This window comes from Manacus candei, unplaced genomic scaffold (genome assembly GCF_025592945.1).
Source record: "Manacus candei isolate 608988 ecotype Guabito, Panama unplaced genomic scaffold, ASM2559294v1 h1tg000027l, whole genome shotgun sequence".
NCBI classification, from domain to species: domain Eukaryota; kingdom Metazoa; phylum Chordata; class Aves; order Passeriformes; family Pipridae; genus Manacus; species Manacus candei.
This window is the reverse complement of record NW_026138075.1, coordinates 5,796,231-5,818,946: the sequence shown is the minus strand read 5'-3', so window position 1 is coordinate 5,818,946 and position 22,716 is coordinate 5,796,231. Positions and strand designations below refer to the sequence as shown.

General features: G+C 38.6%; 1 long non-coding RNA gene across 1 annotated transcript in view; it reads right to left on the bottom strand.

Moving 5' to 3' along the window:
* The window catches only part of LOC127471976 (uncharacterized), a 273,985-nt gene that overhangs the window by 221,293 nt on the left and 29,976 nt on the right, over positions 1-22,716 (bottom strand). The gene's annotated exons all lie outside the window — the stretch shown is intronic.

The window sequence follows — 22,716 nt, the reverse complement described above, 5'->3', positions numbered from 1 at the left end:
GGCTGGCAGTGAAGAGGCTTGTTTGCTCTGCTTGGGTGGGAAGCTGTACTGGAAGAGGCAATCCTCCTTGTCTGTATCTAAGTTCATTAAACTTTGACATTATTGATGCTCATCTTTCTGCCTTTTGGGTGGCAGTAACCAGAATGTCCACTTTTTTGCTTTTTTAAAATTGTGTTTATAGATAGATACACCTGCAGGGTACATCCAGTGGTGTTGATAGAGCTCTCCTATTTAGGTTATTCCCTATCAGTTTAGAAGAGTTTTTTCATTGACAAAAATCTCAAATGAGTGGAAATGGTAAATGTAAGAGAAGGATCTTGGAAGCCACAGGCCAGGCAGCCTTAGTTTAACCTCCATCCCTTAGAAAATCAAGAAACATGTCTTCATAGAAGGCACTTCCAAATACAGAGGTACAAGAAGGCAATTAGAAATAGCTGGGCTGGATATACCAAGGACATACAGCACTTAATCTACCTGGTTTAAAGACGAATTGGCTTTAGTTTTATGAGAAAAACAAAAAGAAAAAAAAAGTTATTTATATTGACTTTACCAAACATTTCAATACAGTATTATGCCAGTCATTTTAAAGAAATACACTCCTCCAAGTGAGCACAAAAAATGGTTGAATTTTTGAGCCTAAAGAGTAGCACAGCTGGCAGTTGTTTGTGAGTGATATTGCTCAATTCAAAATATGAACATCATCGTCAATGACATTTATGGGAATATTTTCTCATTGAGTTGATGCCAGATTTTGGGAGAGAGGAAGCACTGATAACACAAAATATAAAACCAACTTACCTATAATAAATTGGAGGAAAGGGCTAACAAGAATTCTGTAGTTTTTGATTACACTGAAATTAGGGACCTAGGATGGAGCAAGTCCATGAGCTGGTACTGGTTGGGGAAGTGTTTATTTCCCTCTGTTGGACATTAAGAAGATTTCTTCTGAAATACTTGTGTCAAGTTTTAGACTTCCCAGTGTAGAAAAATTGGAGTGAGACCAGTAAAGGGCCATAGGGTAGATTAGAAGTCTGGGACAGATTACATTTGAGTAGAGATTAAGGGAACTGGGTTTGTTTGGCCAGAAGCAAGCTAATTACAGCCTTTCTGACATAAAACTGGGTCAGGTGGGGCTTACAGGGGAGATGGAGCCAGATTCTTCTCAGAACTATACAACAAAAGGACCAGAGGCAACACACATAGTTTATAGCAGGGGATATTCTAGCTGTATTTTGGGAAAACATGGACAATGAAAGTAGTTAAGCACAGGTTGTCCAGAGAGGCTATAGTATCTCCATCCATGGAGACCTCTAAAACTTGGTATGACACAGCCCTGAGCAGCTTGATGTAACTGTGATATTAAACTTCCTTTTGAGACAGATTAGCTGACCTCCAGAGGCCCCTTTCAACATAAATTTTTCTGTGGTCTTACTGAATCAATGATAATACAAACACATACTCTAGCTATGAAGTGTGAGCAGTGGTTTGCTCCAAGTGATCAAAATCAAAGGCAGCTGATCACTCTAGGTAGGGTCCACTCCAGAGGTGGGGCAAGGGCACATCAAGAAATCTAATGTACATAAAAGTCTGGATAGTCATTAGTGCAGATTTGAACTTACTTGCTCTCACTGCCTGGGAGTCCCTCATCAAGAAGTTTCTAGACAGACTTTTTGTTTAAGTACTCAAAGAAACAGATAGTTTCCTTCTTTTCACAGAATCACAGAATATACTGAGTTGGAAGGGACCCACAACGACCATCCAGTCCTATACAGATACCTAGTTGTTAGATTGCATATTACCTTGATGAACATTTCCAACAGAAATTACTGTGACCAAAGTGAGTACATTTTTTGATTGTGGTTCTAAACTGTAAACTGGCTCTCACAGCATAACATGCCTTTGATACTGTGAACTTCAACAAAGTACTCAAACAGCTTATATCTTCATTTCATAATGATTAATAAAAAATGCTGTATTTATGAGGTTGAAAATGAGAGAGAGAATATTTTAAGTTTCAGTGTTCAGGGAATAAACAGGTAGTAAAGTTCTGATCATAATGAAGCAGGTCACCAAATCAAGACACTGTATGTGATAAAGAAGTCACGACCTCTGAAGTCATTAAATCTTATTTCATGCTGTTTGAGATCAAGACGAGAAACCCAAGCTGAAATAAACCAGTGGGCTTTGAAAGTTTCTCTGGAGACTTAATGAACTCAAGGAGAGGAAAGGACATTTCAAAATTTTTATAGCTCAATATTAAAGTTTATATTTCATACAGTTACTCTTTTAAACAGAAAGCCCAATAATGAGTCCCAACGCACAGTAGAATTGTAATTCTGTTATATAGATAACCTCAAATAGTACATCATTTCAATGATAAATGGGCACTTCATCAGACCAGCCGTTCTAGAGAACCCTCTCATGAAGAAAAGGGATTCTACAGAATACTTGTCTGAATGTGTCTTATAGGATTGTGATCATATCCCAGACTCTCCAGATGAGTAATCCCCAATGTCAAAGGACTCATTAGCTGCCATACCAAAGCTCTAGATAGAGCTCAGACTGCTTCCCATGTCTGGGTTAGGGCACAAGATGTTTGAAAAAGAGGCTGTTAACAATTGCTTTTTCATTCCTTGTAGCTTTGACTTCATGTTTCCCCAGCTCACACAAATGTAATCAATATTAATCAGCAAATTTGCAGATGACATCAAGTTGGGAGGGAGTGTCGACCTGCCGGAAGGCAGGAGGGCTCTACAGAGGGATCTAGATAGACTGGAGAGATGGGCTGACTCCAAGTTCAACAAGGAGTTGAATGAAGTTCAACAAGGCCAAGTGCCGGGTCCTGCACTTTGGCCACAACAACCCCCTGCAGCGCTACAGGCTGGGGACAGAGTGGCTGGAGAGCAGCCAGGTGGAAAGGGACCTGAGGGTGCTGAATGACAGGAGGCTGAACGTGAGCCAGCAGCGTGCCCAGGTGGCCAAGAAGGCCAGTGGCATCCTGGCCTGCATCAGGAACAGTGTGGCCAGCAGGACCAGGGAAGTGATCCTTCCCCTGTACTCAGCGCTGGTGAGGCCACACCTCGAATATTGTGTTCAGCTCTGGGCCCCTCATTTCAGGAAGGATATTGAGGTGCTGGAGTGGGTCCAGAGAAGAGCAACGAGGCTGGTGAAGGGACTTGAGCACAGGTCCTATGGGGAGTGGCTGAGGGAGCTGGGGTTGTTTAGTCTGGAGAAGAGGAGGCTCAGAGGCGACCTCATCACTCTCTTCAACTACCTGAAGGGAGGTTGTAGCCAGGCGGGGGTTGGTCTCTTCTCCCAGGCAACCAACAATAGGACAAGGGGACATGGGCTCAAGCTCTGCCAGGGGAGGTTTAGGTTAGATGTTAGGAAGAAATTCTTTACAGAGAGAGTAATCAGGCATTGGAACGGCCTACCCAGAGAGGTAGGCCTGGAGGTTTTTAAAAAGAGATTGGATGTGGCCCTTAGTGCCATGATATAGTAATTGGAGTTGGATCAGGGGTTGGACTTGATGATCTTGGAGGTCTTTTCCAACCCAACCTATTCTATGATTCTATGATTCTGTGAATCATCAGAATAGACACCTTTTCCCAAGCCTTCATCTGCTCTGAGCTTCCAGGGTCCCAGGCAAGTATCAGACCTTGTGAAACAACCTAGGATAGATCTAGTGTATGTTCAAAATTATTTTTTTCCCCCTGAACATCTCCAATTTTGGAGTCTTTGAATTAAGAGTGAGGGATGTCTAACCCAAGATTTAAATAAGGAAGGCTTTTTGCAGCACTGAACTTGCAGGATTTTGTTATGTTTGGATCTTTTGTTCTTCAAAAGATATTTAATCAATATGCAAAAGCATTCTATTTGATTTCAGAGGATTTTGGATCACATTCACAAAGATTAAAGTGTTGGGACAGCTTTCTGCATTCACTGTATCCGGTTTCTCATGATGGCACACTTTCTTGCAGGTAGCACTTAGACGATACATTTCCTCTGAGTTGTTGTTTCTCATTAGTAGATGGACTTACAGATACAGCTGGCATTTTCTGTGCTGACATCTTTAGCAAGACTGATGTTTTCCCCCTGCGTATTTTGTTGCTTTCACTCTTATAATGATGGCAGTGTCTGTTCCTGCTTCTATTTTTTGCAACAGAAATATTTGTTCTAGATTTTTTCTTTCTTGATAACGTTCACTCTTGCCCCTATTATGGTAGTACTGTACTAGCTTTATTATTCTGTTCACCTGCTTCTACTGCAGTTGCAGCACTTCTTCTGACCTCTTTTTTTCTTTTACCACTTTTGATGGTAATGCTCCTGCATTTACCTTCTGCTGTTACCCTTTCCTATGTCTTCATCAATCTGATCTCATCTTTTTCTCAAAAAAACATATTTGCAGAAAATTAAGAGAATGGAAAAGAGCTCGGAGACTTTTTCCTTGTTTCACGGTTTCCTAATTTGACTCTCTTGCGTCTAGAGCAAAAATAATACTATTTTTTAAGTGGAAAATAATAAAAAAAAAAAAAAACCAGACAAAAGATAGGAACAAGACTAGTCCTCTTTGCTTTTGTTTAGACTTATATTTATAATTTCAGCATTTACTTCATGTGCTGATTTAAAGGTAAACCAACAGGGGAAATGAACTCAACTCAAAAGAGAGATTATAAGTCAGAATAACAATTTAATAAAATAATACAATAAGTGCAATTATACAGACAAACAATTGGTTTTAACCCACAAAACTCAAATATATAACCCAGCACCTTGGGGCATGAACACAGTGGTGTTCTTTGGGCCCCCTGAGTCCAAAGGAAAAAGTGAGGGGAAAACCTGTTGGTGAGAGTGCTGTTGCAGTCTGGTCAAGAGTGGTGATTGCAGTCCACTTGAGGGTGCTGGTTTCAGTCTGGTTGAGAGTGGTGAGCTGCAGTCTTCCTCTGGATCCCACGAGTGGTAAAAAGGTTCCAAAACTCCAAGTTTATATATTCTTCAGGTCAGGCAGGAATGATCAATCCTTCCCTCCGAGCGGGGAATTCCATAAAAGGGTATGAGGACAGGAACATCTTCCTATCTCGCAGGCCTCTACTGCTAACAATTTCTGGGAAATTGCATGGAAGGCTACTATAGAATACACAGTTTTGGGTTACACCCATACCATGATGAACTGGTCTCAGTTGTCCTAACTAGGACACTTCAGAATATTTGAAAGTACATTAATGTACTGATGAAAATTCAGGGGTTGAAGCTTTTTGAAAAAATTCTTACAGTCCCTCCAAAATTTTGCAGAAACATTTCAAGAAGCTTTAGTTTTAGTTATGTGTCTTTATTTCCTACTGGTATAATTGTTTCTTATTTTTAACTACATGACCCAACAAAATTATGAAAATGAGTAGTTGTATATGACAACAAACTTAGCCCATGATGTTCAAATAGAATAAAGAAAGTAAGTTAAAAGTCACCCATTTCTGGTTTTTATTTATACCCAAAAAAACTCTGTAGGACTAATTGGGTTGAACAGATTTGTATAAGAACTAGAATAGGTCCACTATATTTAATTTTAATTTGCTACCCTTTTCTAAACATCGGTCATTATGCTGGGGAGTGTGAATTAACTGAGAAGAACAATTTGTAGCGTTACTGTCTGTTACAAATCTATTTAGCTTTTACAGTCATTTTGTTATCACAAAGAAAAAAAAGAAATAAAATGCTAGAAAACTGTTGCTTATAAAATAAAGATCTATGTCATAAATTTGTGTCAGAGTGTTTTATCTTTACTGAAACAGTTCTTTAAAAATATAGTTTTTATAAAGCAGGTTTATGAGGGCAAATTTTTCTTATAATGTGATTTCCCAAGAACTGAAGTTAATTGAACCTAAGAAGTGCCAGACACCACTAAATATGGGCAAAAAAAGAAACATAGAGGGTTTCTCAAGCTAAAAATAAGCCTGAAGTTTCAGTGAGTACAGTTTAAAAATGCAGGCATTTTAAATTACAATGTTAAAAAAAGAAAAGAAAAAGAAAAAATGCTTTATCAGCTGCTTACTTAAAGATTTTACAAGCACCCATTATACTATATTTTAAATTATAGAAACAATATTTCTGTCTATTGCTTAGAAAATCCTAGAAGAAAGTACTTCAGTTAATAATTAGTGTAATTAAAAAACTAATGCTAGAACAAAATCCAAACTTATTAAACCCTGGAGAATTCTCCAAATCTTTTCGGTCTATAAAATAAGAAATATAGCTAGATATGAGATATCTATGCCAGAAAGAGATAACATCATTTTTACATGACTTGAGTTTGTATGGCTGAATTCTGCATAGTTTTGATACCCAGTTATCAAAATGCATATTTTACAGAAGGAAGTATTCACCATATGCAGTATTTTACTGTTTTAAAAAATATGTAGTTTCACAGTACAATTCAATTTACATAGTCTATATTCCTCCTGAAATCATATTTTGCAGTAGAATATTATTACCTTGCATCAAAAATCTAAACATCAACTAACTTCATAGTATCTGAATCTCAGAAGGCATCGTTAAAAACCTATCCTGTGAGTTGTTGCCAACACTGGGTCAGAATTTTTGGAGGCAAAAACTCTCTAGCTTATCTGAAAAACATCAGGTCTATTTTTTTGACAGGTCTATGAGAAAAATATTATGGGGTGAGAAGTATTGTAAACCCCTAAAGATAGATGAAAGTGATTGTACAACACTTTAAGTGTTTTTCTAACTTTCAATTCGCAAAAAACTGATTACTATTTTGTCTTTATTTTCAGTATTGATGTAATTTTAGCAAAACCTGACTCATTTTGCGAGAACCAATTTAACAGCAGTACTACCTCCCATCTTACAGAAAGAAATTGCTCTCATTCCTGCAATATACAGGCTGGGAAACTAACCATTACCATGTTCATTAAGCAATTCTATGAAAACCATTGTAAGAAAATACCTAAAGACAGGAAAGAATATTTTCTTTTAGTTTAATTGGATACATATCTACATAAAGCCAAGAGAAAAAGACTGCTTTGCTGTGAAAAGACCAGATCAAAAGGGCTGGATTAATTACTGAAACAAATATTTCACACAATTTTAAAATCTATTAGCAATATGGTAGTACTTATCTAGTGATGAAGGAAAGAAATGTGAGAGCAGCTAACCTTGGCTCTCATCACTTGTGACCTAATCAGAAGGATTCCTGTCCTTGCTTATATCCTTGAATCCTGACTGAATGGTTCAGGTAGTTCTGTGCTTACACAGCTATTTCCAGCTGGTTGCTCAATGATACATGAGCCTAGAGGAGGCAAAGGGGAAAGAGTGGCTATACATTTTGAATCTGACCTCATATATAACAAAAGTCTCTTCCAGGCAGGAAAAAAAAAATCATTCAAATGTGTCTACTTAGCACAAGAATCCCAGTTAAAATATAGAAAACATGATGTTCTGCAGAACTAAACGTGTACACCAACTATTTGTTCAAGGACCTCCTCTCAGAGCTAAGTGTGATGCAAAGGGACTTTAATAAATTTATGAATGCTCAGGGACTTACAAAAGCAGTCAGACTATGCCTTTGGTATTTATAACGACTGTAAAACTCTACCAAGTCTTCTCTAGGAAACTTGGACACCTTTGAGTATCTTTGACCTAACCTGAGAGACTTCAATCTAGTAATACCATGAGACTTAATCTCGTTAATATTGCTGTTTGAATCCTGTGAAAAATGGCTACCATGCCTATGAAGTGATTCTCTGTCACTAAATGATGAGGATGATTTTGAATCTCGACGTTTACAGCTTTTTAGTGTAGGAAGACAGAGGAGATTTCTTCTTAAATCATTCCTTTCTCTGTAATGGAAACAAACTACAGATTCTTGAGAAGATACTACTCTGCAACAAAATTGTCTTATCAGTAAAATATAAATATGAGGTGTTTACTCTCTGTGTCAATTTCAACAGTATTAGATTGTTAAATTTACCCTGATACATTGCAATGTATGTTTAGTATATAACTCAGAGTTTACTGATCAAAAGTCGATGTAGTCTAGACAGTGAAACAAATAAGGACAGCATAAATGGCCTTAACCATCTGGTCATACCCTGCATTACTTTGCCAAATTCCTCTGTGGAGTGCTGTTAGAAGGGTTTGTTGAGATGCACAGTTCGATTATTAATGGCTTCTGCTCTGATACCTGGAAAAACTTTATTTTGTGCATGTAATTAGGCCTTCTTATTGTGGCATGGTAGTAGTTTGAAATGTACTGCCTGTTCCAACATCTGGGAACATGTAGCAGATAGTTCATAAATTAAGAATAACCACAGCATGGGACTGAACCACACAGATGAAGACAAAGATGAATCATCTCAGCCAGTTTTGCATGACCTCCAGTATGCCTCATTACAACCAGCAAGGATGAAAGTGAACTGAAAGATACTTAAAAAATTGCTACCCAAGAACAACTAGACTAAACCAACCTTTAGCTCATTAAGAATTATAGTCATTTGAGTATTCTGTTTTAAAGTAAAAGAAGCTATGAGAAGATCCTCTTTCAGGGAGACAGATGCAAAGCTTTGAGAAACTTCACATGTGAGCATTGCTTAGTTTTTGATCATTTCTAGACCAAAACAATTTTGTAACTTTAATATCCCCTTTAAAAAGCCAAAATATTACATTCAAACACTTGATAAGTTCATGAAAAAGCAGGCTCCAAACTTTTCACAATTTTTCTTTTATAATACACTACAGTTGGTTTACTATACAATGAAAATACTTCAAGTTTGCTGCCAGGAGCAAGCCTCTACCCTGTTCCCAATGCTTCTTCCCTTCCAAATGCGTCTTCCTTATTCTCACTGCCATTGACCCTGTTACCTCTCCTACATAACTGAAGTCGTGTTACTACATTTGCTGACAACTAAGATGGCTTTCTGAATTGACTACAATGTTGGAAAGAGTAGCTTTGGAAAAAATTGCTTTTAACTGAGATAATCTACCTTTATCCTACATGACTATCAATTCCTTAAAGTACACAAGAGTTTCTAGATGTGAAAGTTATGCATCCATTTGCTATCCCTTTAAGTGAATGTCCTGTTTTGCTTCATAGGTGCACAGCAGGGAGAATGTTGACTGGCATTTGCTACCTCTATATCATACAGACTGACTATCAAGTAGGAGATGGAAGTAAAGGATCCCAAAGAGGGTAAGTCCAACATACAGAGTTTTAAATCACTATCATCAAGCTCCTATCATCGGTAGATGGCGAAGTGAATGCCATGCCTAGGTCCTCCTCCACTTTCTCTTCTAATCATTGAGCCTGGTATTACTTTTACACCCAGACTTGCATCCCACATCACAGGAAGGAGTTTGACAGCTAATAGAGCAAGGTCAAATCAGGCTACTCCCAGAAGGGCTTCTCTAAAACTTTCTAGATAATGGATAGGAGGATAAAATTAAAACAAGTGATCAATGTTTAAATTTTATATTTAATTTTTGTGTGATCTGAATCACCTGAAGTACTCAGATGTGCTAGCAGACTACTGAGTTCTGAACATTTAGCTAAATGGAGGTCACCTCTTTAGATCTCTGTGTACAAAATACGCTTTGTCAGACCTGCTAATAATCCAAATCCCGAAACTGCAGTAAGCTTAGTTTTATTTCAAATACAAGAACAAAAAACCTGAAAATTGATTTTTCTGGACATTAGCATTAAAGATAGTCAAAGAATGTAATTCATTTGCAGTTTGTGTGAATAACTATTACAGAACCAGCATCAAGTTTAATCTTTTTTTAAGCCCATTTACATGAGAAATGAATTTATAACAAGCTGCTGAGTCCCACAGGATATAATAAATTATTGCTTCCTTTACAGTTTTGGATGTTTTCTCACCCTTCATTGCTTCGAAGGGTGAGTCATAACACAAAGCCCCTAATAATTTCCAGAAAACGTATTTCTATGAAAGAATATATTAAGTGGCACATCTTACATGTGTATGAAAGGAAAACAGTTTTGTTTAAAAACTGTCTTCCTGTTTTAGAAAAAAACCAAAAAATAGTCCTAATAATTAATGGAAATGTCCCCTCAAAGCACAAACTCCTTTTAACCATCCAAATGGATGCTGAGATCAAAAGGTGAATTTCATGCATTACAGGCAGCTGTTGAGTCAGCAGCTCTCATTTAGTCTAACAAAGATTCATTCATGAGCATGAGATGAAAAGACCATTTTACACATGATTACAATCAGCAGTGGTGAAGAGTTCTCCTCATAAATAAGGACTTCCCCTCAGGCTGCATGGTGAACAGCTGGACCTGTATAAAAACAATTATTAAAATCTTTCCAAGATGCTGGAACACTACCCAGAATAAACTTTTCTGCAGATACTGCCTTCACCCCTTGTTTTCTGTTTAATTAGCCCTACTGAGATGTAGAGATCATTAGCACAGGCAGAGCACAATGTTAATATGCTGCCTTGTGATATGAGGGCGCGACATTGAGGAAATAAAAAGTTTCCCTTTTCTTTCTAAAACTGAATTCAATGAGTTATTCTTTTTCCCCCATGAATTATAATAATGGAAAACCAAAGAAAGTAATGTGATCAGAAGAGTTAATCCTTTTGGCAGAGGCATGGACAGAAGTATTGGCCTTTTCCCTAAATCCAGGAGGACATTTAAAGGGGAAAAAGGTGACTATAGAATTAATTTCATTGAAAGAGTGTGGGGTTTTTTTGTGCTTGAAAATGCTGATTTACAGACATTTGTTAAACCAGGAGGTGTTTATTTTTCTATATATGGCAGCTGTAAAGAGCAGAGCAGGTCAAAGCCCCATTCTGCTAAGCACTATTTAAACTGATAGCAAATGACATTCCCCTCCCTGAAGTCATTAGAGTCTAAAATAAATGTTCATAGAATAACCTTCTAAATACAATTTATGTGCAGCATAAAACATTCTATTTTAAGAGAGACATATGGGAAGGAGAAGACTGCTAATAAGGTTACATCCACACGCAAGGTTGCAAGAAGAGATATATTTTCCCTGTTCATGCTCTAAGATGGATTTTAGCCAGTTCTGGCCTGGAGTAACCACTCCGTGTCAGCATAATACTGTTATGGTGGCACAATACTTTGTCTCTTAGCAGGACTTGTTGGCCCTAAATTTCCTGTGTTTGTATTATGCAAGGACTAGAGCAAGGCCATGCAGTGCATCAAAGAGGACTGAAACGGGAGCTATGCACGGAAAGGTAGATGATAGTAAAATACTGCATTAATGGGAACATTTCATAGAAATTTCAAAGAGTATTGTGAGTTGGAAGGGAATCACAAGGATCATCAAGTCCAACTCTCAGGTGAATGGCCCATGTGAGGATCAAACCCATAACCCTGGAGTTATGAACATGATGTTCTAACCAACAGAGCTAATCTTAGGACCTTGATACTATTGCTAACCTTGCAACTGCGTGCCCCAAAGCTGTATAGCCCTGTCTTCTTGGTTTTCTTTATTAGGAAGAAAATATTCTTCTGTAGACAAATGTTCAGAAAGGCATGTCAAAATAAACTTTCTCTCCTTTGGCTTAACTGAGTAATATTTTTAGACTGGGACCTGTCTCTACCTTTACTATCTTTCATTAAGGCTATATGCATGCATAGTGTTGTAAGAATGATAAATGTCAGAATAATCAAGTTTAGGATTGTGCAGCAACCATGTTCTTCTTTTGCAGAAGGAGATGTGAGAATGTGGGTCATAAAGGGCAAGTTGTAGTGTCTTAGCTCTTCAACACTATTCATCCTCTATCAATTCTGATTACAGAAAGCAAAAATAAATAAAAAAGCAAAAAAGCTCCGGAAATGTTCCTCATGAAGCAATTGAACTCACACCATGTGAAAGTAGCCCATAAAGATCAATTACTCAAGAAACTGAGTATAAGGAAATTTGCTCTCACGGGGTCACTAGTGTAGTATTATCAAATGATTTATTATTGAAATACATAGTGAATTGAAATACATAGTGAATTGAAATGTAAGCTATACTGAACTATCTTTGCTTGGTTAAAAGTGAGATTGAACAGCCTAAGATCACAGCTATTCTAGGCTTGCAGTTTGATGAATTTGCATCCTTCTTAGATTAGGAAAATTTAAAAAAAGAAGGGAAAGGTAGTGGAAAAACAGAAAGGAATCATTCTGATGAAAAAGACAGTACAAACAGATCACAGTCTTTACTGAAAAAAGTCAAGAACATCACACTGCTGACTGCTCTTGAACCATTAATGTGGCATTCAAATCCTGAACCCAGGTCATGGATCAAAATATTGAACAGCACAGAGGTGAGGATGGAGCCCTGAGGACACTGCTGGTGACAGCTCACCAGCCAGACATGGAACCCTATGAATCCTGCCATCCAGCTGGCTCTTCATGCAGCACACCATGAACCCCTCACCCACAGCTGGACAACTTGTATAGAAGGATGCTGTGAGGGACAGTATAAAAAGCATCCCTAAAAGCCAGCAAAAAACCACATCCACCACATTCCCTTCATCCACTTGGGTGGGTGATCTTACCCTGGAGGAGATCAGATTTCTTAAACAGAACTTTCCCTTTGTGAACTCATGTTGACTGTGACTGATATTTGAATTGTCCTTCAAATGACTTTCAGTGCTCCCAGTCTACCCTTTTCCTTCATAATTTTTCCAGGTGCTGATGTCAGACTCACAGGTCTGTAGGTTCCTGGGTCTTCTCTGATACCTTTCTTGTACACTGGAAGAGCATGGGCCAGCTTCCAGTCAGTGGAGAGTTCCCCAGACTTCTCAGACCTTTGGGAATAGATTAGTCCTGCTGTAACATTTCCCAGCTCCCTCACCATTCTGGGGTGTATCCCATCAGGCCCCAAGGACTTGTGAACATTCCAGTGACACAGCAGGTCCCTGACAAGTTCAGTGTCCAAACAAATGGGAAGTCACTGTTCTCATGTGCATGGTCCTCTCATTCAGGGCATTGGGCAATCCTATCCAATCTATGACCTAGTCCAAGGTCTATCAGGATTATTAGAAACTGAGACAAAAAAGCATTGAATGTCTACTTCTGTCTAGACTTAGTGGATGCAGGACAGTGTTGACTGAAAAGAGTAGATGAAGCAGGAAAGTAAAGCAAAAACAGATGGATTGCCCATATCTTTCCCAGGTTCTTCCTCTACTGAATCCATCATCCTTGCTGAAATTCTTCCCTTGGAAAATGGCAAACCTCATTATTGCTCTGGGGAGTATCTATCTCTCTTTCCTATCATTTACCCACTTCCTTTCTTCTTAACCCTCCTCTCACTCTTATGATATCTTTGAGTTGGAGGAGTCTTCAGAGCTGACTGTCAGCATTAGCACTGTGACCTGAGTGGCCCTGTTCCCTTGAGCTGCAAGTAGAGAGAGGTCTGGTAAGGATCCTATAAGTTATATATCAAAAGCAAAGCATTTAATGTTGATTTAGGAGCAGACAGGCAGGTGGTTACATTTCAATTAGGTCAGCAATATGAAGTTGAATACTTAGGTTTAAATAGAGACCTACACTGCCTCTCTCTGTCTGTGCTGACCACTCTCCAGTGAAGTCATCGAAATTCCATCTGAACTTATGGAGAAATATCACCAGTGACTTAGGTGAAATTTGTATTGGGCAACATAATTCAGACTTTTTTTTCACATACTAAAAAACACCATTGTCTTTCAGACGTTGCCTTGCCCCACACAACTCCAAATGCTAGGAGAAATACTGAAACAGAAAATCTGAGTACACTAAGCACATAAAAAAAGAGGAGGCCTTGTACCTTTTCACTGTTATGTAGATTCACAACTGAGATCACTATCTCAGAGGCAGTTTGCAGGTATCTGCCTACATTTTTCAGCTGAGGCATAGGTATTTGCCTCTAAAGCTTTATATTAACTCTGATTTTCTTCTCTGAGACTTGGTTAAGACAGGCTGCAGGTTACCCTGTATTCAAAAATTTGGAGTCAGACCTAGGCAATCAATTGTGTGCTTGTCATCACCTAATTTGGTCATGTAATCATAGGCTTACTTTTTCTCATACATAAAATTATCAGGTATCTAGGACCAGCAATTTCAGTTAGTCAAATGAGGCCTTGCTGTCACACAGTATATTCAGAATTAACAAAGACATACCATCTTTCAAAATTACATTATGACTTAAACTTTAATATACTTACAAGAACAGAGAAGCTACAAAACCTTTAATCCAGTCACTCTTTTTAGTCATTACAGATTCAACTTCATTTTGCATTTTTCTGCCTGCCAGAAAACTACTCTCAATCATCATGAATACTAAACCAGATTAAAGCTAAAACATAAGGAACATAGCAATGCATCATTATTTAAAATGACCACATTCAGTTTCAGTAATTCACAACAACAATATGAAACCAAGATACTTCAATTAAGCTGTTATGCATCGTTTTCATTTCCAGCTTGTTACAGCAAAAAAACCCAAAACAGCAAGGCATGGTGAACAAGGTAAGCAATTACCTAGCTGCTTCAAACACATGTTAAAAATATCAAACCCCAAAATAAACAAACTAACTAACATACAAGCAAAAGATTAATGCTTATGCTTCATAGTAACTACCTACATGGGCAAAGAAAAGACAAATCAGTACTGCATACATATAATAGAGGAAATAATGTGAGATTAATTGGCTTCCATTTCTTTAAAATACCAGAATACTTGGATATTAAAGATGACACATGTGACTTAGTATAATTTGCTTCTTGTGAATGTAGTCCTCAGGAAAATGTCTACTTTGTTTTGCATGAGCACTTTCAAATAAATGAACCCTGGAATATCTTTACCAGAACCTCTGCATTTCGGGATATTTTCATGTTCCACATAATAAACCATTTTACTTCTTTTCTACTGCAGAGTTCAGAAACATATGCCTTAGTGGCTTTAAGAAAGAACTCTTTAGTATCCTGTACTCAACATTTAGGCCCCTTATGTATAAACATTCTTTTGCTGACTTGCTAATCTACCCCCTCTAATTCAACTTTTGATGCTTTCAGCTGTTTTGTGCAACGTGTATGGAAACAAACAAGCTTTTTCAATGCCAACTACATGAGTTATATGGACCTACTTCTTGCTGGTGGTACAGGTGTCACAATTATTTCATGCATTTTTAATTCATTAAACCAGTTATGACAGGAGACTTGCCCTCAACATTAAGCACAGAAAGACAGACTTGATTTTTGAAATCACAGAATACACATTTGTCTTGTATAAGGCAGATTCTGACTTATCTCTTCCTGTGTACTCCAGGTTTGAGCTACGGAAATTTTGACCCAATTTTTTTATCAGTAGGGATGATACACAAAGGTGAGAGAGTGGTTAACATTGAGTTTATGAAATGTTCTCAGTTACTGAAGTTAAGCACACAAACAAATTATTTACTTAAGCTGACACTGCAGCTTTGATTAAATGTCTTTTCTCTAAATGATTCAGAGTTTTAAAAAACAAAACAAAAAATAATTTTTAAAGGAACTTTCCAATATGTTGACTTTCTTCAAATTTATGAAAATCTAAAATAATAACATCAAGCAATTAATACTCTCCATATTTCACAAGCTTTATGCCACTGAACCTTGACTGTCCATTTGCAAGACAGGTAAGTATCCATCATCCCCATATCACCATTGGTCAGTCAGAGCTCAAATCAGTCCAGCAGTTCAACTACCTAGGCAGCCACATCCCCTCAGACGGTAAGATTAATGGGGAGATAGACAACAGGTTAGCAAAGGCATATAGAGCTTTCAGAAAACTCCATAAAAGAATATGGTGTAATAAACACTTGAAGAAAAGTACAAAGATCAGTGTTTACAAAGCCATAGTGCTGTCTACTCTCTTATATGGTTCTGAATCGTGGGTCATCTACTGCCACCACCTGCATCTCCTAGAACGCTTCCATCAACGCTGCCTCTGTACAATCCTAAACATCCACTGTCAGATTATGTGACCAATACCTCTGTTCTAGAACAAGCAGCACAAGTCACAAGTATTGAGGCCATGTTACTGAGAACACAGCTGCGCTGGGCAGGGCCTGTCTCCAGGATGAAGGACCACCGCCTCCCTAAGATCTTCCTTTATGGTGAACTTGCCACCGGCTGCCGCAAGAGAGGAGCCCCGAAGAGAAGATACAAGGACTCCCTGAAACAACATCTCGGCCATATTGATCATCATAACTGGTCTACTCTGGCCTCCAATCGGGAGGCCTGGAGACACACCATCTATAGCGCTGCTGCTTCCTTTGAGAACACAGGCAGGATCACTCTCGAGGAGAAAACACTACGCAGAAAGAACCGTGTCTTGCAGAATACACCACCTAAGGAGTCTTTCTGTTCTGCCTTTTGCAATCGGATGTGTCTCTCTCGTATTGGCCTTATTAGCCACCAACGTGCTTGTAACAAATGTGGATAGAGCCTTTCCTAAATCTTCGTTCACGAAGCCTAGCCATGATGATGATGATGAAGTAGGCATCATTATCTAAAATATAGAACTGTTCTATGAAGATTTAAGAATAAACACACCATACAACATAGAACAAAGGTAGTTAATGTTATGTTTTTCTTTATGTAATCTACTCTTTTGAGTGCTAAAAGTTTACCAGCAGCACTCGGAGACACACACTGAAAAAAATTCCTCTTTTCATGATGAGAGTAAAAGGTGCATTAAGATGCTGAATTTTAGCTTACCAATTCTATTTCCAGTTGAATTCTTCCAAACCAGTGCAGAAAGAGGCAGAGTTAAATGAGAACACCATAGAGAAACAGCTGGGTTCCCTTCACAGTGCTAATGTCATTACAACATATATTCTCTCCCACTCTCTATCAAACAGAATTGCAGCTACTCATTCATTTTAAAATTATGAGAAAGTAAAATTAATATATATTTGCAAGTCAAATGCATATTTTAGGCACCATGTCTATATACATGTAATCAGAAAGTCACCTTCAGAAAGATGACTGGTATGCTTAAAGTCATACTAACTTACACACTGTGAAAATAAAATGTTTTGTGTTTCTCTCTAGTTAACTTTTCTCCAGTTTGTTCTTGTTCTCTTTTTATATGGAAATCGCATTATAACCAATAGGCAATGGAATTTCCACTTTCGCATTATAGAGAATATGTTTTAAGCCTACACAAAAAATCTCACAACCTATCAGGCATCTTGATATCAAATAGTGAATATAGGCTGAATTCTTACACCTATTCTGAGGATTTTTGGAAGCGCCATAGCAAGCTACTGGGCTGACAAAGTCTTCTAAGGTTTTGCTATGGGAGTACCCACCTGTCTTAGAAACTGAGCAGTTCCATGTTATGGTCCTCTCAGCATCCACTGTACATATCTAGACATGAGGATCAATAACCATCATTTGCCAGTTACTCCAACCTTTTAAATGGGCCCTTGAAAGAAAAGACACTCAAGAAATTTCTCTGACATAATGTAGCAAGCATCTTTATTCATCTTGGAATTTTTGCTCTGCTGCGTCCTCATGTCCCTTATGGACCCCAGCAGACTTGAAAACCAGGAGCTATATCCCAGTTTTAAACATTTAAATCTTGAAACAGAAGAGACTTTAACTGTTACCTGAAAATGAGACAGATCTCAGCTACAAAGACCTTTGGTCAAAGGTAACAAACAGGATTTTTAGTTACTTGACCTTATGTCTATGAGGGAAGGAAATGTTCTTAAAAGGAATTTTTTAAACTCACTTTTCCCTTCAGTTGTTATATTTCAGCACCAGCAAAAATTAATTAGTATTTAAGCCATTTACCCAAGTATTTAGACATTCATGAAACTTTTGTTATTAATCTATTAATCTATTAATCTTAAGTATTAGGCAGACTAAACAATTTTCCTGTGTGGTTGTAGAAACCTGCTGCTATTTTTACTTCTATCTCTTTGAGTACATTTCATTCTATGCATATAGGGGCATCTGGAGTTAATACTGCAAGTTTCACAACGGCGCACCTCCATTCTTTGCATAAATTCAGAGTTCATCCATCCCATGACCTTTTTATTGACTCCTTCCTACACATAAAACACTAACATCGTACATCCCTGATGGAGACTATAACACAGCATTTCTCTCTGACAATGCAGAATTGTGTCTCAGTGACAAAAAGGAAAATGAAGTGAACATTACTGAGACATGGTCTATTTATAGCACCTGTAGCCAGTGGGATCCATATGACATCTGTGTGAATCTAGTCCTAGCCCAGAATTTTATCATTGCTGTTAAGGTCAAACAGATTTTTCACTTCTTTGTGTGCTAGTCAGGTAATAAAATTCTGTTTTAATTGGTGTGATTAGTCCATGAAAAATGAGAAAATAAAATACTACTAATTTCTTTGCTTTTTCATTGGTTTGTATCAGCGGAGTAGTAAGGTGTCATGGTTTGAATCTTGTTTTCCCCCAGAGGCTAGAAAAGTGGTAGACCCCAAGGGGTGGAAACCCCTGTAAGTTTTGGAGTTCTGTCCAATGGGCGCTCCTGCAAAAATGTCAACATCCCACAAGCTCACCGGAAGAGATGAATTGTAGTTTTGTTGTTGCAGGAGAGGTGGCCATGTTGTAGGGCCACAAGGAAGGGGCTCTGAGCCCCTTGGGCCCTCTGGGCCTCCCAGCCCCTGGCTGGGGGGGCTGCAGGGACCTGGAACAGCATAAAGCTGGGCTAGGTGCCTGTAGTTATACCGGGAGATGTTTTCTCCATGGGCGCAGAGCAGCAGCCGGGACTGACCAGAGAAACGGTGGCAGAGAGCCAGGAAAGATAACACCTGAACTGAAGGAGCAGCAGAAACAACATGCAGCACCGCAGAGAAGACTCCTGGAAGGAGAGCTGGGAAAAAGAGAGCCAGCAGCCTGAGAGACAGAGTTCTGGGGGTAAGACTGTACCAGATCCCCTAAAACTCCCTTGAGACCCCTCTTGGAGAAGAGGGACATGGACTCCTATTTTGGAGAGCAGTTTTGGACATGCAGCACCGGAGAGAGAGGAGCTAAGAAGCTCAAAAGACATCCCGGAGCTGGACCGGGACGGCCAGAGGAATGCAGGGGGAGTTGACCTTGGCTTTCCCCCCCTTGCACTGCTGCCACGGTGGCAGCCTGAGAGACAGGGCACAGAGGCCCTGCAAGGAGCTGAGTCTCCTGGAGATACCAGACCGTCATGAAGACCCCCTTGTGTCTTCGTGATATGACGTGGTGATACGACCTTGTCTGGGGTTACGAAGCCCACGGAAGACCCCTCGGTTGGAGGCGATGGGGCCGAGAGAGGCTTGAATACCTCCCTCGTGAGTGCTGGTAGAAAGCCAGCTATCAGCTGCTGCATGTGAAGAAGACAGACTGCTGCCTCAGAAGATGCTGCTGCTTAAGGACTGGAAGGGATCTGTCCTTCTTTCCTTCCTGGACTTTTATTTGGAGGGGAGAAGAGATCTGATCCACTGTAAATACTATATGTCATGGTAGAGATAGTTGTGATCGTGTGTATAATGTGATGTAGTATTTATTTGTACAGTCATTGTAATGTATTCCCCTTCCCCCACTTTGAGTCTGGTGTGTTTTGTCTGGAAAAAAACCCATCTCACATTAAGTTGAGATGTGGGAGGGGGAAATGGAGCTAGGGAACTGGATTTTGGGGCTATCTCAAACCCTGACATAAGGTTATTTCTTTCTCTTATTATCACTGCACGAAAATCATAGCTAAAAGTAAAAAATCTAACATTGCAAAGTTCTGAAACTTTTGAAAAGCTGAGATTTCTTAAGTGACATTGAGGGCACACTTGCAAAACAACAGGATTGCATAAGTGAAAATTCATCTGGAGGCTTGTTACAAAAAAACAACCACACACATTCCGTTCCGAACAGATTTTCAGATCGACAAAAGTGAGCATTCATGTACTCGTACTATGTATCACCTGGAAGTAAAAGAGTAGTACAGACTTTCATACAATACTTATAAGATTTTGTTTCCTAATGCAAATTAAAGATATTTGAGTTGGTTTAGGGCTGTTTTTCTTCCATTTTGTCTTCCTGAGAGAATTGTCTTAGATACATTTCTCTGACTTCTCACTTATTTAAAAATTTGCTCCTGAAACAATATTTCATTATGTTTTTATTACATATTTTTCCTGCTTCTTATTATGAAATGTTTGAAAACTTTTTTCATTTTGATATCCACAGCTCTTTATCCCCATATCACCATTGGTCAATCAGAGCTCAAATCAGTCCAGTAGTTTAATTAGCTAGGTAACCTCATCTCCTCGGACAGTAAGATTGATGGAGAGATAGACAACAGGTTAGCAAAGGCATATAGTGCCTTCGGAAAGCTTCATAAAAGAGTTTGGGGAAACAAACACTTAAAGAAAAGTACAAAGATCAGTGTTTACAAAGCCATAGTGTTGTCTACTCTCTTATATGGATCTCAATCATGGGCCATCTAACAGCACCATCTGCATCTCCTAGAACACTTCCATCAACGCTGTCTCCGTACAGTCCTAAACATCCACTGTCAGATTATGTGACCAATACATCTGTTCTAGAGCAAGCAACAGTCACAAGTATTGAGGCCATGTTACTGAGAACACAGCTGCATTGGGCAGGGCACATCTTCAGGATGAAGGACCACCGCCTCCCTAAGATCTTGCTTTATGGTGAACTTGCCACTGGCTGCCGCAAGAGAGGAGCCCCGAAGAGAAGATACAAGGACTCCCTGAAACAACATCTCAGCCTTGGCCATATTGATCATCATAACTGGTCTACTCTGGCCTCCAATCGGGAGGCCTGGAGACACACCATCTATAACCCAGCTGTCTCCTTTGAGAACACACGCAGGATCACTCTCAAGGAGAAAACACTACGCAGAAAGAATCGTGTCTTGCAGAATACACCACCTAAGGAGTCTTTCTGTTCTGCCTTTTGCAATCGGATGTGTCTATCTTGTATTGACCTTATTAGCCACCAACATACCTGTAACAAATGTGGATAGAGCTTTCCTAAATCTTCGTTCACGAAGCCTAGCCATGATTTGAGTATTGCTGACAGTCTCAGAAATCTTTCTCTTTTTGTTATTGGGCATGCTGTCAGTGGCCTGGGGAGTTATCTTACCCTTATCAGAAAGGAGGGTAACCAACGGGACACTAAGACCTTGATCTGGAAGACATTTGAATAAAAAACAAGAACACTTTTTTCAGTTTAAGAGAAGGGTACATTGATGAGCAGAGGAACCCAGAAATCTCTATAGGATGCTATCTGCCATCTGCACAAAAAAAAAAGTAACTTTTAATAAAGCTTAACAAAAGACCAAAAAAACTGGTGTGATATTTCTCATTTTTCATGTACTTCCACAAAAAGCTAGAAGGATTTGAAGCCTGTGTCAGCATTGCATCCCTAATTTCACCTTCTGATAATGATGTGGAGTGACAATCCAAGCATATTTCCTGAGTTTTTACAGAATGACTTTCAGGACACAACACCAGTTTTAATTACAGTTCTCATAGCATTATAATAAGGACAATTTCCCGAACTTGAAACATTACTAGAGAGTCCCTACAGATCACCTTTTTGTTCAGTAGCAGAGGTGGCTCTCTTGATCTTCCAGTGCAAGTTCTGATAAGCCCTGACCTATGAGTTGCTGAGTGGTTTGGTTGAGTGCAATCATAAATCAGATCTGAAAAAATGCCCCAGTTCAGTGAGATTTAAACAAGATTCACTGAACAGAATGATAATGATAGATAGATGGATGAGAAAGATAATAATTTTTTCCCAACAATGTCACAAAAGGACTTATAAACCATTAAGTTGATCGTTCCTAAAGAGGATTGCAGAAAGCCCACATCTGTGTCACATCTGCTCATTGCAACGCAAATTGCTTATAAAGATAATACTTTGCATTTTGATAACTTGCTAATTGAAGAATCCCTTCATCCTTAAAGAATATAAATTATATCTTGATACTATATGCCTCGTTAGATAACAGGTGTTTGGAGGACAGTTCCTTAACAGAAGCTCTTATCTACCTCATACATAAGAAATCTTGCAATCTTAATGTACTCAAATGTTAATATTGTATAAAAGTCCTTCATCTGCTAGTCTGATAAATTGTTCATCAGCATGTAATAATGATTTTAGTCTAAGCATAAAGTGAACCAGCTTGTTGACTGCTTTGACTCAGTGTGTCTAATCATATAGTTCCTTAGGCTTCAGGTTTCATGATCTGGTACTAATTGTTCTGAAATTGCTTCATTTTAATTGCTGGTATTCCTGTTTTACAGTTAAATCAAACTATATTTCCATTAATACAAATAGCACCTGAGTGAAAGACAATGGGATGCCTTATCTCAATTAGATGAGAAAAATTAAGCCAGAGAAAATGATGCAATTATAACTAAACAAATTTTATGAGGTACCTTAATTTAATATATTATTACAAGTTGTGCCTGATTTAGTGGGCCAGCTAAGTTTTATTACCAATCTTAAATAATGACAAAAATAGGATAAGAATCTACATGCATGACTGGTCTTACAAACAATACCTGCATGACAGGTTGAACGAAATATATAATCAAAACCCATAGTTTAGTAACAAAAGAACACTGATAAGTCTGAATTCTGTGTTGCAGCCTAACTAAATTAAGATTTCTCCCATTAGCTATTGTGGAGGTGAAATCATGTTTCCCACCTACC